The 14416-nt window shown below is 40.9% G+C and overlaps 1 protein-coding gene across 2 annotated transcripts in view; it reads left to right on the top strand.

The window, feature by feature from the left end:
• The window catches only part of clmpb (CXADR like membrane protein b), a 59008-nt gene that overhangs the window by 15405 nt on the left and 29187 nt on the right, over nucleotides 1-14416 (top strand). Inside the window, exon 1 of one of the 2 annotated variants that reach the window (XM_026299054.1) lies at nucleotides 5424-5492. The exons of the other annotated variant lie outside the window; for it this stretch is intronic. The gene's annotated coding sequence lies outside the window, so the exon portion shown is untranslated. Of the gene's footprint in view, nucleotides 1-5423; nucleotides 5493-14416 lie in introns of those variants that run through there. 2 annotated transcript variants of the gene reach the window in all.

Below are 14416 nucleotides of genomic sequence, written 5' to 3'. Positions count from 1 at the left end.
AATGCAGAAGCACTGTAGCAGATTGTAAGAAAATTGCGTGCTGGTATGATTTTCCTCAGTTCCAGGTGCTGCTGCATTACAGCAGGCCTTATGCAACACACTGTGCCTCTTTCGTTCCCATTAAGTTAAAAAGCCAGTCTATTGTGCATGGATGTATAAATGCGTGTATGTCTGTTTTAAGTGGGGCATGTAGTGCATGGTTTGTATTGCAAGTAGGCAGCTCTCTAAACACGATACTCTGAGGACACCATATAAAGAAATGACATTCCTTCATAATCTTATACACACAGTGGTGCTATCTACACATACAAAAAGACCCCGACTGTTAGAGCAGACACTGTTAAGCACATAAAAACATGCAGACGTGTTTCAACCACCAGCTCCCATTATGTAATTGCAGTCACCACATTTTAATGCCATTCCTCCCAAAATGGTACCTTGTTGTTGGGATGGATGAGAGGGAACCAGAAACAGAGATAAAAAAAAAAACCAACAAACAAAGAGGGCCAAATAAGGGCATAAAGAGAAAAAACACAGGAAAAGAAGAAGAGTGGAGTGAAGAGGGATTGCAGCATGTTTGCTACTTTCCATTCTCGTGTGTGCAGCTAATACAGTTGCTAATCAGCTCTGCCATAGAGAAAAAACACACATGCACTGTATACACACAAATCTACCAACACATCAGGGACACACACAGCTTTTCCTCAATAAGCCTCCTTTCAAAGATAACCCCTCAGCTGACAATAGCAACAATAGCATAAATACTGATCCCTACAACAGCAGCAATGATGGACAGCCCTGTCCTTCACCAAACCCACACCAGCACATTCCCCCCTCTCTGCTTCTTCAATCCATTTTTTATTTTTTTGGATGGGATCAGCTTCCAGAGATGCAAGCATCTTGTTAGGACGTGCCTGGTTGGTGGCCAGTTGATCAGTTTGTTCTGTCGTGATAATTTGCCATTCGTCCTTTGCTATTGAAGATCTTGTTTCTTCCATTCGTCTGTAACGGTGCACCTGAAAACCTTATATTCCCACCTGACCTGACCTTTCCCATAAGTACAACCGAAGGTCAGCACCTGTAATTAATTTACATGACCTTGTTGACTGTAATGTCATATTGAGCCACTTTGCTGTGGTGGGTCCGTATTGTCTTTCATACAGCCCTGAGAATAACTTCCTTCCTGTGGTGGGGATCAATAATGTAGCATGGGTCATAAGAAATATTATGCCATTTTCCTCGCAATAATGACAGGAATCGTGGCCAATATATGCTAAGCAGCCTGGAATCAATAGCTCTAAGTAAATCTAAACTCTTCCCTACCTGTTTCACTCTTTAAGTGCATTTCTATACACTTAACACAGATTTCTATCTGAGAATGCTACACTGGGACATTTTCCTCGGTAGGGTTGCAAATAACACTCTCTTCTTTTGAATATCTCAGCAAGGCATTATGATGCATTGCAATATGGCCTCTTATCACTGACTCTCACTATGATGCAATGGTGAATAGCACATTTCAATCACTCTGTCATGGGAGAACTATAATCTTTTTCTTCTGCATGGCATATGTCCTTCCACTTCTAACTAATCCTTATTATGCCCCAGAAGCGAAGGTCATTGTCAAAGCCGAGGGGTGATTAAGTTAATCCACTTGTTTTCTGAATCCGATTTACCTCATTTTCCAAACTTGGGAACAATGTTCCAGCACAAAGACATCAAGATGATAGTGCAGCTCACATTAAGGAGGAGGGTCCCCTGTATTGGAGAGGCTTCTATTATCTCGCTACATCACCTGCATCCCATTCTGCTTCTCAGTTCTATCAGCAGATTTCTAATGACTGCATTCAAAGCTATCTCTGCCATATGGACATGAGAGTGAAAGCGAGAGGCAGGCACACAAGTCTTATTTGTGAATCGATCTATGTCTCTGCAGTATGAGCCACTAGCAACGCAAGGCACAGTGCCCTGGTGAGCAGGAGCCCCGTGCTGCGGCCGACCAGACTCAGTGAGTTACGCAGTGCAGTGGCATACAGTTGACTTCATTATTAGGGCCCTCCCTTCAAGGGGAGGGGTTATTTACTGCCGCACTGGGCACGTACAGATACTCCACTGATATTATACTATAGAGATTTGTGTAAGTGGGTGAATGTGTGTTTCAGGAACAAATCTGATTGTATCCGCTACAGTAGGTAAATCAGGTCTAACCTATAAATACTCCTGAGCCAAGTGATTAAAATGCATCCATGTGTCAGTGGGTTAATATGTGTTTGTGTGTGATTGTTTTTACCGTAACTCTGTATGTAAGCTCACACACAAGATGGCAAATGCACACTACATGGCTGTGTGTTGTACTGTATGTGTGTGTGTGTGTGTGTGTGTGCGTGCTCATCCATATGTCATGCACATCTGCATTGATGAAATTTGTTTATACATTTACTGTCAGTAAAATAGCAAAACCATTATCTTCTCCCTCTCTCTCTTGATGTTTTCACAATTTTCTGTTTCAGTTAAGTCTCAGTTAAGTTTATCATCACTTGTGATCTTATGAGCGACTCGAGATGGAATGCAATAGTAATATAACGAAAGAAACTGCCAAAAAAGGCAAAGAATTATTACATTTTCATGGGTTTGGGTATCATGATATTGACAACAGTCAATTCCATTGGTATATTTACAGTAACTCTTTCAATATACTTTCAATATACTCTTTATGTATAGTCATTTTGGTAGTTTGGTAGTTTTCCTACACACAAATACTCACTACACTGTTCACAGTATTGGCCTAGTCTGTTATTACACAGGCATTAAACTTTCCATCGCAAAGCATCAAGTAATTAATGAACCAACAGTAAATATTACAATATGGTGAACAATGGTGACCTGGCAAGGTTTGTAGTTAGTGATTATGTTAATCATCAACTCATTCTTTCAATTAACTGATTGATCACTGGATCTGTAAAGTGTATGGAAACATATATATATAGTATATCATTTCAGCACCGTCATTGTGATGTGCACACAGGCAATAGTCACATCGCACAACATGCAACAAACTTTACACATGTACACAAATGCAGATGCTTTGAATTATGCAAGACTGCATCACTGTCATCGTTTCCTATGTCGTCGTGTTTTTCATTGTGTCACTTTGAAATTCTACACGGTGAAAGAGCGAGCATGAAACAACCAGAGACTGTTTACCTCTTCTGCTCCAAACAACCATGGAAATGTTCTGCAATAGGTGTAATGGAGGCAAGAAATGGAACAGACAGAGAGCGGGGCTAAAACAAGGGTAGAAAGTACGACTAAATGTGGAGCAAATGAAAAGGATGAAATCAAAAAGAACAAATGAAATACACATAAAAAAAAGTGCAGATGTTTAAGATTATTTAGCAAATCCTGGTGTAAAGCTCGCAGTCAGTTATAGTAAACAGGACAAATGCACAATTAAAACAACTGGAGCCCCTCCAGCACTTATAAAGTCAAGGTTATAATAACTGGGGGGCAACTCCACTTCAACCCTTTAGCTATGCGTATGTATGTCTGTCACTCCCATGATTTTGCAATTCAAGGTGTGCCCGAACCAAAATGAGATCTCTCCCTAGCCAGAACAAACACCATAAGAGGGATTTCAAGCACAGACCCTGTTATTGTTCTGTAACAGCTGTGCTGAATTTTATGTGATGGCTCTGATTCCTCAGGATCTTTTCTTCAGAAACACCCACTTTTGTCCTTGGACAATTTGAATCATAAAGTTCTTGTCCCTTCATGTACACGTCTTACTCCTACACTCAACAATAATGGTTATATAACAACAAAGGCCTGATCACTTTGAGGCTTGGAAAGAAATATATAAGACAAATTTCATTGAAGAGAAACTGGAGCAAATCAGGGTTTTAACTTTTACTATTTTTGAACCTTTAATTTCACAGAAGTGCTAAAATTCAACATCAGACACAAATTGTGTAATCCAGTATTATTAGTCGGTGTCAAAGCCGTAAACCAATGAGAGAGAATTTTTCTGTCTGAAAATGCCAGACTTTAAAAATGTCTGAGCTACTTCAGGGTTTTTGGGCAAACATCTTGAAATAGAGTTCTGATTTTGGTGCAACAACTTGACAAAACATGACACATTTGTTCTCATTTATTTCAATTTCTGAGGGAGAGTAAACCACATGCATTTTTCTTGGCGTTGGACTGTGAGCATTATGAAGCAGTTAGCATGAGGTGTGTTTGACTTGGACTTATGGAGGGGAAAGCCAGAAGCTTAGCATGTAAGTACAAATGCTCACAAGATACAAAGACCCTCTGTTCTCTGCAGTCCATGACCTCATATGTGCTTGCTATATAGTTTTTGATTATGTATATAGCCTCTGTGGGTAAAAAGAAAAATCATTCAGCAAAACTTAGGGGGTAAATAGAAATACAAAAACCTTTTCTTGTTGCTGAATTTCTGATTTTTTTTTTTGCAGTCCAACACCCAGGGTTTCTGTCTCTGCTCCACTGGGCAAAGCAAGTTGGCTAAACAAACCCTTTGAACTCTGGCTGACTTAGGCTCATTTAGACATGAGGCCAGACGGAATAATCAATCCTAAGATGTAGGAGCACCAATGTAAATATTTTATTACCTCTGATTCTGGAAGATAGCTGAGTCTGAAGCATGGAAAGTGGAACTTTAGCCTCGCTACAGTTTCTCCAAAATCCCATTAATGCAACCACCATGATTATGACTCATTAACTATTATGGAGCATTTCATTAGATAAAGAAACTACATGGTAGGGGCAGCTTAATTGCAGCACATTTCCTTGCTTTATTGTTTTCCGAATGACTGTTGATGAAGTATGAAGAAGTAATGCTGGTAGTGGGAGTTGATCCTTATCACTCCAGTTCCCATGGCTTTTGCCAGATGGAGCTCTTGGTGGCATTTTCTGAGCTACAGCACATTGAAGTAGTCAAGATGACACACTGATCATACAGAGTCCATGGTGCTCAACCTTGTGTCCACACAGTCTTATGGGTTATTAGAGTATATGTTAATTAGCTTGTCTAAGAGCCCTGCGGTTTTAGGTGTGTGTGTATATGTACTTCCCTGAATCCTGCTGCCTAGAAACCATTACAGGTACTTTAATAAATCATTTGGATTTTTAAAGAGGCTGTTACATTACATTAGACCTTTTGGTGAGGTTGGGATGACTTTAATTAACCCATTCCCTTCATCATAAGTTAAAGCACACTAAAGGACCCTGGATATCCAACTAAATCACTGTCTACTTTGAGACTCTGCCTGTCCCTGCAAATTATCTCTTGCCTCACCCTGGGAACTGGAGTGCAATGATCCATTTGAGCAAGAGAGACACCTCCCCCATTTCTCTCAGACTGAGTGTGGCACCCTTCATACTGCCATGCCAGTTGTCGACAAAGCAGAGAGGAGCTTGTGTGGATGAAAATGCATTTAAGTGCATTAATCTGCACTTAGTTGATAAATCGGGTAAGTTCCAGCAGCTGCACCTACATCCTAATCAGACACGACACAATTTACGAAAGCTTTTGCTTCACCGCTGTGCCTTTGCTAATTACAAGGCATACAAATAAACAATGACTGCAAGGCCTAAGACCCAAACATGACTGGTTATCAGATGATTTAGTGACTAACCAAGAGAGCTAGTGAAGACAAGCCGCAGAGAGTAAGAGTGTGTGGTTTACAATGCTTCATCCTTGCCTATCTCTCTGGAAAAGGAAGAAGACACTGCTCAAGGTTTGTGCTTTTACTTATCAAGAGAACAGAAAAGATCAGGGAAACTCTGGTCAGTAAAACACTCTTCTTACAATATCTCTTAACCCCTTCCCTTGTTTCATTTCTGTCTGTTGTTCATTACCCAGCAAGACACCATCAGTTTGGCAAATGTAATTTCTGCAATTATGAAAACAGTGTCTGCAGCAGGGATAAAGTAGAGACAAAGTCACATAAGGGCCTGGAAGTGTATCAGGATCAAGCTTTGCATATTTGACACAGTTACAGTTTACTTCTGTGAAAGCTACTGGTTTTGACACCTCAGCTCCATAGCATCAGTATAGTTGCTAATTTGCTAATCACAATTAAAGCTGCTAACAGTCCTAAAAGGACACAAGAACCTCTGGCATGGAATCAGGGGATTTTTTTTTTGTACTTCTTTTATTATTGTTAATATTATTATTACAGCTCTTCCACATCAGCATTAATCATTTCCTTTAGGTATAATAGTAATTTTTTAAGTTGTTACAAATCATGAATTCACATGAAGCAAACATATACACGGTATATTAGAATTCAATGCAGTGTAACAAAATGAAACGATAAAATAAAATTCTTTAAGCACTTAATGTCATAACGAAACTTTTATATTTAGTTTGAGTGGATTTAATGTTGTTAGAGAGGAAAAGTTGAGACTTTCACTTAGCTGGTACGTTTGAAGGAAGGAGGAAAAATCCATGAGCGTGTGACTTTGTGAAAGCCTTTGGAAACACTAAATGAGAACCCCAGGGGCTGAAAGAATTTGGTTTCTCAGTCACTGATGGGCTGGGATTGGTCAGATGGATTGGGTGCCAGATGTTTGTGGACATGCAAGGAATATGGCAAGGGTGGCTCTTGCAGCATGCTGCAAGATGTGAAAAAGCAAAAGCTTGGCACAGTCAAGGTGGCTGTCTCCTTGGCACAATATGTGTGTGTGTAACTTCGTCTTAGTCCCAGCTCTCCTTTTCCCCAGCTTCAGCCCCAACCCCCTAATCCAAACACATTTATTTCTCACTGTCATATATTTAACTGTTTAACTTCTTTTCTCTTGATATTTTTCCCCTTTCTATGTATTTTTCCTTTTCTTTCCAAATCATGATTTTCTTAAGAATGCCCAAGGATTGTTTTCTCTCTAAAAAGAAATCAAAGCCATATGCCTAAAGTTATGATAGTAGTGTATTTTATTACAAGGGTATGGTATTGTTGGAGCACACCCTTATAAAATAAAGAACGTTATCTGAATTCTGGGAATGGAAAGATGGAAGCCAATCAAGGCAATTAGTAATCACTGTCTTGACTGCAGCACTCACTTCTTACTGTACTGGCATCCGGTGGATCATTGCAATCATCTCAGCAGAGACTCCCAAATGATCCTGATTATTCCTTCTGTCTCAAAGTGCAGAATCAACCTATTTTACAACTTTAACCAATCGTACTTTGACTGCTTGCAACTAATCCAACAAAGAAGAGAGACTGAGTGAAGGTCTATGTCCATTGCACACATCCATCTTGCAAATATCTGGCCTCAGGGTTGTTAGTCCTCTTGACGCATGATTATTTCATCCAGGGTTTATGGTGTAGCATTTTGCTTACTTGTCACTACTATGCCTATGGGTCAACCAGAGGGCTTGATCACTGACCTTCCAGGTCTATACAGCCATGCTTTGACCACCCCACTGAGACGATGAAGAATGGCCTCATGGCATGACAGGGAGCAGCCATGCGCCCCTGAAGCTGATTAAAACACAGGTTGATGGGCATTATTTACTGCAGGGAGCTCAAGTGTGTGTTGTGTTTTCCAGTTACGTGTGCATGCAACTCAAGGACTCTGGCCCCAGCAGGCTCCAGGGCTCACAACTACCACCCCCACCCCCTATTCTTCAGATCATGTGAGGGAATGAAAAATGGGGGGGGGCGTGATTGCTTGTCATTTCTTCCTGCTAGATGTGTCACCTCTTTAGCCTTGGTGAATAGCAGCTTAAAGGTTGAAGGCTGCTGTCTGATATGCCAGAATAAGCTGTGTTTCTGTGCATGTGTGTGTGTGTGTGAGGGCGGTCGCTCATGATGGCTTTGTATGGCCTTTTAGTATATACTGTAGGTCTTTGTACGTGCATGCATGTGCATGTGTGTGTATGTGTGTGTGCACCTTAGACAACATTGCAGCTGATAGCTTGTCACTGATAGTGTCCTCACCATGAAACGAAGGTCACCATACTCTGGGTTTCATCTGGTCCTCTCATAGGAGTAGTGCTGTAGCTGTCAGCTAATGAGACAGTGGAAACAGAGGATAGATAAAAGCACTGAGAGAGAAAAAGAGAGGGGGAGAGGCTAGGTTAATGGAAGACAAGAAAAGGAAAAGCGAGGAAAAGAGAAAACCAGAGAAACACAAATGTAGAGTCATGAGGAGAAATGACTGCAGAAAGGGAAAAACAAGAAAGCGAGAGATGAAGTGCAACAGCGAAAGGGGGGACATCAGAGAGAGATGTTTGCTCATGAGAAAACAGCAGATATTGAAGACAGTGGGGGAAGGCTTGATGAAAATTAAAAGCAAAACTCTGCTTCAACTCCATTTTCAAGCAAACTATAAAATGTAGTACCACAGAGCAGCAAAGAGCTTTTGCAGAAACAGTATGGGAGTGGCCTCCTGCAGTCTGCCATGCACCACGCCTTCCTACTGAGAACATCCTGCCCTATCTCCCTTCTGTCTTCTTGACTTTGCCTCTACGACTCATTGCCTTTCTGTTTTGCTCACTTTTTGACTTCTCCTTTGTTTCCCCCTCGTTCCTTTAGAGAGAGCCCCCAAACAGTGCCACCATACTCAAGAGTGATGGATTGGGATGGAGGTTGCATGGAAGCAGAGGGGGTTGTGGAGAACTGCAGTGTAGCATGACTGATGGGAACATGCATTATTTTCCTGGAGGGCTCCACCAGCAAGGGGGAGTATGTAGTATATAGCTGGCACATGCAAGGCCTGCAGCACAAGCAAGGGGGTGCTTTTTTAATGGAAATTCTGTATCCCTGAAATATGACCTTAAATTCCTATCAGTGTGTATTGGCTTATGGCATTGACAGAGGAGGACATTGGCATGTGTTCAAGGCTACTACAGCACTGTCTCCTTGATGATGCACTAACCAACTCTTGTTCTTCTCCAAAGACTTCAGAGCAGTTAGTGTATCAGTAAAAAGCTGCCTGGCTGAGACAGTATACAGTGACTCACCTGCACCATGGTACATCATCCCACACCCAGTTGCCTCACTGTCATGCATCATACAAATGCGATTCTTTGGCCACCACCTACCTTCGATTCTCAATGTTTTGTTTTTCCTTCTCCAGGGTGAGCACCTAAGGTGGAGTCATTTAGAAAATGGCCATAAACAACCACCCGGCTGCTCCTGCAATGCTCTTAAGTCTCATAATGATGTCTTAACCTAAAATCAATATTCTAGACTGTGAATGTCCTGCTCCTTGGTTTAAAAAAAACATGTGCCCGTCGTGCTGTGCACAGAGTGTATGTACTGTAGCCTCAGCCCAGCTCATTCATTTATAATTAGTCGGTTATGACTCCCATGAGTCATGCTGGAGACTAGTGTCTTACTGTTCAGTCAACCAGAACCTCCTGTTGGAGCAGGAAAGGCAGGGATGTGCCACCGAAACACCATTTGTAACAGAAGAGTGGAGAAATGCTGCTGTGATATTAGCATCTCATGCATAAGTGGGCTGCAAATTGCTGTTCTGTTTAGGACACAACACTTGGTTATAAGTGTAAATTTATCTTCACAGAGCAGGAAAGCTTTTTCAACTGTTTATTTGAAGTGAAGCTTAACATAACCCATTTGAGTGAATTTCATTAAGCCAGAATCTGAAAACCCATAAAAAAGATTTAAAGACCAGTAGGCCTGTTTTTCTAAGATGCTATATTTAAAAATTAAGTCTATACATAGTACACAGCTGCTCTGCTTAAGAGGAGTTGTTGGTATACACACACATAACACTATTTCTTTAATACACTTGCCTATAGGTGATTGATCTATATATCTCCAAGTAAAAGCTTTTAGTTTCCTATCATTGCAGGCTTTTTCATGGCTGTCTGACTTTATGCTTGAGTCATTAAGGTGTAAATTCATAATCAATATTACAGGAAGTACTAAAGGAAATTCACAAGTTTCTTGTCCTTGTGCTTCTTCCTATTAATACATATCTACAACTTTTCTGTCAAATGTGTGCTGTTTGATTTATCTAACATACATCCAAAGCAGTGAGCTGAAAGTGATGTTTTATTGATGGCCTCTGCTTCCTCACATGCTTTTCAAATACTCATAGGTCTTTCCTTCATGTTTTTCAAATGATCTCTAAGGACACCTGAGAACTGTCTGAGAACAGAAACTCATGGGAGCAAAACATGCCAGCCTTTCCAGAGAGAGCAGGATTCAAAGATTGTACTTCTGCTTTTAGGCTGTTTGTATTTGAAGTTGCACTTCATGTGAAGAATTTAGTTGAGTAAAGAAATTTCAGCCCAACTTGCTGTTCCATTTTAGAAACAGGATCATATCCTATAAAAATAATCCAAGAACAACACAGAAAGATTAGAGTTGTAAAAATCAACTGTGGTAGATCAGAAGCGTAGCCAAATCAGATGGCAATTATTCCACACACAATAATAGACATAATAATCACAGGGGTAATAGCTGAGATACAATCTGCCAGTCACATTAACATTGGAAACAATTCAACAGTTCCCAACCAGAAATATCAGATTATGTTAGAATTTGAGCCAAATCTAAAACGTTTACCCATTTAAGTGCTACCACCTACTGTAAATCTTTAATATGTCACAGTGTCAGTTTCTTTGGCTCTTTAGCTGCTCCATGGATTCTGCTTTTGTTTACTGGTATCGAAAGCCCAAGAATGTTGGGTTTCAGCAGGTAATGATGTGAATTACACTTTCCATAGTCAAAAAGGTGTGTACCAATAATGGACTATGGCCCTTTTGCCTCTCAGGTAGACCTTTTTGTCTGATTAAGCTAACCTACTTTAGCTGATAACATTTCAGTGTACCACTGGGACGCTTCTTTGAACTTTCTTCCCTCGAATTTTCTTCTTCCATATTTTACAGAATATAAGTCGCTTTTGGCAAAAACAGCCTTGTTGAACAGAAAAAAAAAAACATATATCCTTTCACTTCGGTGTATTAGTCGAATTTCTAATTATACTAATTATAGCCTAAATTAGCTTATGAAGAACATAGGCTAGGCATTACAACAAGCAGAAGTGCATTATGAAATGAATTTATCTGTGTCAAGTAACATTAGCCAACGTTGGGGTGGGGGAGGCTGATGAAACAGCGTCTCCTCCTCTCTCAGGTTGCCTGAATGCCGACACTCACTCCAAACCGTGTTCCAGCTACAGACTTTATTACCTGCACTTTAAAGTCACAGTATGACTCTTTTGGGTGGCATTTTCTCTTGTGTTACACTTGGAGTTAAAGTTTATCTTCATTTAAGTCAAGAGTGCCATCTAACGCTAGTGACTACTCGATAAAATTACATATAAGTCGCAGTACAAGCCAAAGGAGTAAAAAAAAGTGTGACTTATAGTCCAGAAAATATGGTACTCCTTTAGAAACCAAAATACCAGGTCACTCTTGTTGGTAACATGATACTTCTGCTTAAAATGCATTTTTATTTGAGATATATATTAGTTTGAGCTTTGCCATTTTCCTTCTCAGGTATGCACTGTCAAGTTATTCTAATCTTTTACAATAAACTATATCATGTTTATATAGTAGGGATGAATTTGGCAAGATATTTAAAGTTCTAGGTTCGGTGTGTACTCCAGCAATGTCATGTCTCACTATTGTTCTTCCCTACACCATAACCAGTGTCTGTGCTCATCTGTAAAAGGATAACATCAAATATCTTTACTTTAGCTGTTGAGAAGTTGAATGCACACTGCTGTCACATTCCAGCCAACCCCACCTGGCTTGGATCTGTGGGAGTCTCTCAGGTGTTTTGGAGTCTGGGAACAGAGGCTTTGTGAGGGGAAGAAGCTGGTGCCAAATGACTAAAACCTAAACAGTACGAGAGCACACTTCATCCACTCTATCTCCTGCTTTGTGTTCCTTCATTCTTTCATCTCTTCATGCCTCTAAAATATGCCTCAGAAATAAAACCTTCAGTGACTGGAGTCACAGAAACTGCCTCCTACTGAACACCTCTAAATCAAAGGAAATTGTTGTGGCATTTTCATGGTCTAAGCCTCCCCTCTTCTCGTCAACATGTGTGATGCAGACATTAAAGTAGTGCCAGCCTGTATCTGGACAATAAGTCGGACTGGTCACTGAACACAGACCTACTCCTTAAAAAAGGGCAGAGGTGCAGTGGACGACTCACCTCACTGCTCTGAAGGACTAAATGATATAGGAGACCCTCCGTCCCCACTGCTGTCAGAACATGTAACACCTCAGCCAGTGGCAGATAAATAATGAACATGAATTGAACTGTTGTTGACTATTTATACTACTTAGTGTTTATTACTTAACTTTGTTACTACAAGATTACCTGAATTTCCCTTTGGGGAACAATAAAGTTTATCTTATCTTATCTGCTCTCCCATCTTCACACGTACCTTCACCTATACTCTCTTCCTCCATCCTTACTCAAGATTTTTTTATGTTGCTCCATTTTCCTCTCCCAGTCCTTCTCTCTCTCCATCTCTCTTTTCCCACTGTGAAAAACGTGGGCTGCAGAGAACACAGAGCCCAGGGTGTCAGGAAGTCAGCTCCCATGAAAGGCAATGGGTCACCACCATGCCTCTATAAGGCTAGATGACTGGCCAGTGTGTGTTTGTGCGAGTGTTTGTATGTGCACATTTATCTGTGGGTGTTTGAGTAAATTTACTTACCACTGTGTGTGCTTCTGCATGCGCAATAGTTTTTTGGTTTGGGAGTTTATGTGTGTGTGTGTGTGTGTGTGTGTGTGTGTGTGTGTGTGTGTGTGTGTGTGTGCGTGTGCGTGCATGTGTGTGTGTCTGCCCAGCAGCAGGCTGACATGTGCCATGCAGCCATAGGGACCAAAGGGTCTGCTCTCTCTCAGCCTATCCAAACAAAACTCAGGCTGAGCCAGAATGAGGAATGTCTGCACTGTTGCTCATAGACCACAGGGTCAACCAGGATGAGTGTGCGGGTGGATTTAGTGTGTTTGTTTGTTTGTGTGAGTGTATGTGTGTGCGCAATAGACCAGCTTTGTGTTTTGTCCTTGTATTCTCCTGTATTTGAGGGTGTTCATGCAATCGTATATATGTGAGCGTGTTCGCCCTGGCTGCAGTTCAGTATTCTCTCTGTGTGCTTTAGTCAAAGTGCTGTGTTAACTCGCAGGAGCCGCTTGGTGAGCAGGCTATTCTTATCCCAGACTTACCTGATTGCCATGTATAGTCACAGGAAGATTCACCCTTACTGGAACATATTCTGTCTGAACCACACTGAATGGAGAGAAAGGGAAAAAAAAAAAAACCTGCACATCCAGATACACGTACACACACAGAGGCATGAGGCTTGTATTTCTCACACACACACACACACACAATTTTTTTTTTTTTTCTTATGTTTGTTCTTCAGGTGTTTATTTGAGTGTTTCCTCAGAGACACTAGGTTCTGTATACAAAAACAACTCATTTTATTTCCTGAAATGGAAACCTCATCTAATTTTTTTTTCCATCCCAGTGACATTTGCACAACACATTCCTATTTGGCTCCCTCCTCAGATTCCTGTTGCATTTCAAAACTCTAACCACTGACAGTGGATATGCAGTTTCCTCAGAGTGACTGGCAAAATAAAGTTGAGGTTTGGAAACTTGAATGTTTTCCTGAGCCAGAAGGATCGTTAGCTGCTTGTCAATGACACATTTATTGCATGTCATGGGTTTTCCAGAGTGCTAATGGGTTGTGATGAGCACACTAGGCTTTGAATTCACAGCTAACCCAATGTGAAGATCACAGAAACTGTCACAGCACAATACAGCTTTGTCTTTAAATGAATCACATTATGAAAAGGAGGATCTTACTGCTTATCCTACCATGTGTGAGCAAATAACCACTTCACTGCAGTGTGCTTTAAGCACTGCTGTGGTCAAGAGGCTCTTTTGAGGCCAATAGTCTGGCACAAGTGGATCCACCCATTGCACACATTGATGTCATTGTGGTCAAATGGGAAAAATAGCCCGGCAAGGAGTTTTTTTTATTTTTTCATTTATTTTTTTGTCCAATGAAGTGACACAGTTGGTGTATGGCCTTGTGTGTATGAATAGAATAGGGGCCAAATGGATTGCAGGAATAATGTGGTAACATAACAATAGACATCTAATACATAGCCCTCACTGATCCAGTTAACATTGTGAGGATTAATTCAGTCTTGGAAACATGGCGGTCATGTAATGCTTAGTTCTATAGGCCTCACCAGGTTCTTTTTGTGGTCTATAACGTCACTGATGTCCTTTTTGGCTTTGCAAGGATTTGTACTGTGTGTGCATTCAAGCTTGAGACAGCATGAGACAGATAGTGTGTGTGTCTTATTAGTCTCCATGTGTCTCTGGAGCCCATCAGCCATGGACTTTAGAGCAGCTGTGACTGGTTTGACCTCTGACCTTT

This window comes from Mastacembelus armatus, chromosome 13, assembly GCF_900324485.2.
Source record: "Mastacembelus armatus chromosome 13, fMasArm1.2, whole genome shotgun sequence".
Classification (NCBI taxonomy): Eukaryota; Metazoa; Chordata; class Actinopteri; order Synbranchiformes; family Mastacembelidae; genus Mastacembelus; species Mastacembelus armatus.
This window is presented reverse-complemented; position numbering and strand designations above follow the sequence as displayed.